At 48.6% G+C, this 5,099-nt stretch overlaps 1 pseudogene; it reads left to right on the top strand.

Annotated features, from left to right (window-relative positions):
• Positions 1-428: 428 nt before the first annotated feature.
• On the top strand, positions 429-1,281 carry LOC127672793 (40S ribosomal protein S2-like; annotated as a pseudogene).
• Positions 1,282-5,099: the final 3,818 nt, after the last annotated feature.

The raw sequence follows: 5,099 nt of genomic DNA, 5'->3' as shown, positions 1-5,099 counted from the left end.
ATAAAATTGTCCAGTCTCAAAATAATAATAATATGCCGGGCGGTGGTGGCGCATGCCTGTAATCCCAGCACTCTGGGAGACAGAGGCAGGAGGATTTCTGAGTTTGAGGCCAGCCTGGTCTACAGAGTGAGTTCTAGGACAGCCAGGGCTACACAGAGAAACCCTGTCTCGAAAAAACCAAATCCAAATAATAATAATAATAGGAAGAAGAAGAAAAGGAGGAAGAGGAGGCGAAAGGGGAGGGAGGAAAGAAAGAAAAAGAAAGAAGAAAGGAAGGAAGGAAGGAAAGAAAAAGAAAGAAAGAAAGAAAGAAAGAAAGAAAGAAAGAAAGAAAGAAAGAAAGAAAGGAAGGAAGGAAGGAAGGAAGGAAGGAAGGAAGGAAGGAAGGAAGAGTTCTTCCTCCTCCTCCTTCTTCTGGAAAATACCAAATGGTGGATGACGTCGGTGCAGCGGGAGGGCACGGAGGACCCGGGGGCCCAGGATTAGGAGGCTGCAGCCACTTCCGCAGAGGGTCTTAAGGGCTGCAGTCGAGGCCCCTGGATTCGTGGAGGTAACACTGAAGAAAAGGAGTGTGGCCTGTCACCAAGCTGGGCCGCCTGGTTAAGGACATGAAGATCAAGTCCTTAGAGGAGATCTACCTGTTCTCCCTGTGCATTAAGGAGTCTGAGATCATTGACTTTTTCCTGGGCGCATCCCTAAACGATGAGGTTCTGAAAATCATGCCGGTGCAGAAGCAGACTCAGGCTGGCCAGCAGACCAGGTTCAAGGCATTCATGGCTGCTGGGGACAACAATGGTCACATTGGTCTTGGTGTCAAGTGCTCCAAGGAGGTTGCCACTGCCATCCGAGGGGCCATCTTGGCCAAGCTCTCCATCGTCCCTGTGCAGGGAGGCTATTGGGGAGACAAGATTGGCAAGGCCCACACGGTTCCGTGCAAGGTGGCAGGCCGCTGTGGCTCTGCGCTGGGGCATCTCTTCCCTGCCCCCAGAGGCACTGGCATTGCCTCTGCTCCTGTGCCCAAGAAGCTCCGGATGATGGCCGGTATAGATGACTGCTACATGTCAGCCAGGGGCTGCACTGTGCCCCTGGGCAACTTTGCCAAGGCCACCTTTGATGCCATCTCCAAGACCTACAGTTACCTGACCCCCGACCTCTGGAAAGAGACTGTGTTCACCAAGTCTCCTTATCAGGAATTCACTGATCATCTTGTGAAAACCCACACCAGAGTCTCTGTTCAGAGGACCCAGGCTCCAGCTGTGGCTACCACATAGGGGTTTTTATACAAGAAAAATTAAATCTGTGAAAGAAAGAAAAGAAAAGAAAAGAAAAGAAAAGAAAAGAAAAGAAAAGAAAAGAAAGAAAGAGTGAAAGCAAACATATCCTAGGACACATGGCATGCAATTTAAAATGTAGAAATGGAAGTTGGATGTGGTAGCGTACATCTTTAAATCCTAGCCACTAAGAAGGCAGAGGTAGGCAGATCTCTGTGAGTCTGTGAGTCTGGTCTATATAGGGAGTTTTAGACCAGCCAGAGTTACACAGTGAGACTGTCTCAAAAACAAAAACAAACAAACAAAACCCAACTAACTTATTTCTGGACTTTCAGATTTTGATCAAGGGAAGGGGTGTCAAGATAAATAAAAATGTACAGTCCTCAGGAGGGAGAGGCAGGAGGACCAGAGTTTCAAAGTTATCCTTGGCTGCACAGCTGTTCAAGACGAGCCTGAGCCACATGAGACTCTGATACACACACACACACACACACACACACACACACACACACACACACACACACACACACACACACGGAAAGCCAGGCCTGGTGTCAAACACCTGTGATCCCACCCCTTTGGGAGGCAGGAGAGCTGGGAATTTCAGCTCAGCCCTGGCTGGGGAAGCACCTTTAACCCAGTCTGGGCTGGGAGGATTCTCTCCGTCACATGTAGCTAATCTAGGTCGTCCCCACAGGAGCTAAGCAGCAGCTTCCCTCAGTGCTTAAACGCTGGCCCAGCCACACCCACGGCCTTGTCAGCCTCTCAGAGAGAGCCTGGAGGCCCAGGCCGGACTGACTGGCCTGAGGCCTGCTTTAAGACAGCTGCGGTGCCTCAATGTCCTCTGCAGACAGCAGCTGGGCTAGCCTGGCTCCCCTTGCCCAGACTATTTACTTGTTTCTTTCTTTTACTTTAGAGCCAGGATCTGATAATCCCCCTGCCTCCTGTTTCAGGTTACAGGAGCATTCTACCACACCCTATTCTTTTTTTTTTTTTTTTTTTTTTTTCCTTTTTGGTTTTTCAAGACAGGGTTTCTCTGTACAGCCCTAGCTTTTCTGGAACTCGATTGGTAGACCAGGCTAACTTCAGACTCAGAGATCTGCCTCCTGAGTGCTGGAATTAGGCTCATGTGTTGTCACCACTACCATCCAGCTTTTTTTTTTTAAAGATAGGATCTTACTATGTAGCCCTTGGCTGGCCTGGAACTCACAGAGATCCTCCTGCCTCTGCTTCTGACTCAAGAGTACTAGGACTAAAGGTGTGTGCTACCATACCAGGCCTAAGATCTATTTATTTATTTATTTATTTATTTATTTAAAGATTATATTTATTTAATATATGTAAGTACACTCTTCCTATCTTCAGACACACCAGAAGAGGGCGTCAGATCCCATTATAGATGGTTGTGAGCCATCATGTGGTTGCTGGGAATTGAACTCAGGATATCTGGAAGAGCAGTCAGTGCTCTTAACCGCTGAGCCATCTCTCCAGCCCCTAGGATTTATTTTTATTATCTCAATTTATGTGTGTATTATATATGTATAGAGGGGGTGGGGATTTGTAAAAGTGGAGGTGCCCACCGAGGCCATCGGACCCCCTGGGGTTGGAGTTACAGCTTGTAAGCCCCCTGAGGTGGGCTGCTGGGAACTGTAGTCCTCTGGAGGAACAGCAAACTGTCTTAACTACTAAGCCATCTCCCCAGTCCCCACTCCCGGAGTCTTTGTGAGTCTCTCTCCACCCTGAAGGAGGAAACAGCTGGATAACAGATGGTGTGGCTTGGTTTGGAAAGAATCTTGGAGACACCATTGGCCAGTCATTCTGTGGAGACCGAGGTCCTGGAGAAGTAAATACACGATACAGAGACGCAGGTAACAATGCTGAAGGGAAACAGCCACAAACCAAGGAGAGGGACGGAGGCTTGGAAGAGCTTCTTCCCGGAGCTCCCAAAAGTGACCTGCAGAGGCTAGGGGGTGCGGTTCCCTTGGCAGAGTGGTGGTCTAGTGTCTTAGTCAGGGTTTCTATTCCTGCACAAACATCAGGACCAAGAAGCAAGTTGGGGAGGAAAGAGTTTATTCAGCTTACACTTCCACGTTGCTGTTCATCACTAAAGGAAGTCAGGACTGGAACTTAAGCAGGTCAGGAAGCAGGAGCTGATGCAGAGGCCATGGAGGGATGTTTCTTACTGGCTTGCTTCCCCTGGCTTGCTCAGCTTGCTCTTATAGAACCCAAGACTACCAGCCCAGGGATGGCACCACCCACAATGGGCCCTCCCCACTTGATCACTAATTGAGAAAATGCCCCACAGCTGGATCTCATGGAGGCATTTCCTCACCTGAAGCTCCTTTCTCTGTGATAACTCTGGTTTGTGTCAAGCTGACACACAAAACCAGCCAGTACATTAGTGTTTTATTTTATTATATTTTATTATTATGGTATATTTGTGTGCGTACACTCGAGGAGGGCAGAGGACAACTTGAGGGAGCAGGTTTTCTCCCTCCACCGTGAGTGTCTTAGGCAACAAACTCAGGTGGTCAAGCCCGGCAGCAAGTGTCTTTACTTACTGAGGCATCTTGCTAAGATAGGGTCCCACTTTATAGCACAAGCTGTCCTTGACCTTGTAGAAATTCTCCTGCCTCAGCCCCACAAGTGCTGGAGTTACAGGCATGACCTACCATGCCCCACTTATGGTGTCCTCATTTGCGAGTCTGGCTGAAGAAAGTCTTCACTGTGATGGATGGATGATGGATGGATGGTTGATAGATGGGTGGATGGATGGATGAATAGATGTATGATGGATAGATAAGTGATGGATGGATAGATGATGGATAGATGATGGATGGATAGATGGATGGATGGATAGATGATGGATGGTTGGAGAGATGGATGATGGATAGATGGATGGATGGATGGTGGATGGATGGTTGGATGATAGATGGATACATGAATACATGGATGGATGGATACACAGATGCATGGATGGATGGATAGATGGACGGTCAGATGGATGGATGGATGATGGATGGATGGATGGATGGATACGTGAATGTGTGGATGGATGAATACACAGATCCATGGGTGGATGGATAGATGGACCGTCAGATGGATGGATGCATGGGTGCATGGACAGATGCATGGATGGATGGATGGTCAGATGGACAGATGGACAGATGGGTGCATGGATACATGGATGGGTAGATGGATGGATGATGGATGGATGGATGGACAGATGGATGGGTAGATGCACAGATGGATGCATGGATGAGTAAGTGGGTTGGTGGGGAGATGTGTGAGGAGATGGTGAACGGGTCAGTGGATGGATGGATGGATGGATAGGTTAATTAGATAGATGGGTAATTAAGTAGATGGGTGGGTAGATAAATGTCACACTCTGTCCTGCCTCTCTGTCGGTGGTGCTTAGCCGCTACAGGCATGCTGCTCAGGGGAGGCAGAATAAAACCCTATCTTAGTCAGGGTTTCTATTCCTGCACAAACATCATGACCAAGAAGCAAGTTGGGGAGGAAAGGGTTTATTGAGCTTACACTTCCATGTTGCAGTTCATCACTAAAGGAAGTCAGGACTGGAACTCAAGCAGGTCAGGAAGCAGGAGCTGATGCAGAGGCCATGGAGGGATGTTTCTTACTGGCTTGCTTCCCCTGGCTTGCTCAGCCTGCTTTCTTATAGAACCCAAGACTACCAGCCCAGGGATGGCACCACCCACAAGGGGCCCTCCCCCCTTGATCACTAATTGAGAAAATGCCCCACAGCTGGATCTCATGGAGGCACTTCCCCAACTAAAGCTCCTTTCTCTGTGATAACTCCAGCCTGTG

Source organism: Apodemus sylvaticus, chromosome 22 (assembly GCF_947179515.1).
Source record: "Apodemus sylvaticus chromosome 22, mApoSyl1.1, whole genome shotgun sequence".
Classification (NCBI taxonomy): domain Eukaryota; kingdom Metazoa; phylum Chordata; class Mammalia; order Rodentia; family Muridae; genus Apodemus; species Apodemus sylvaticus.
This window is presented reverse-complemented; position numbering and strand designations above follow the sequence as displayed.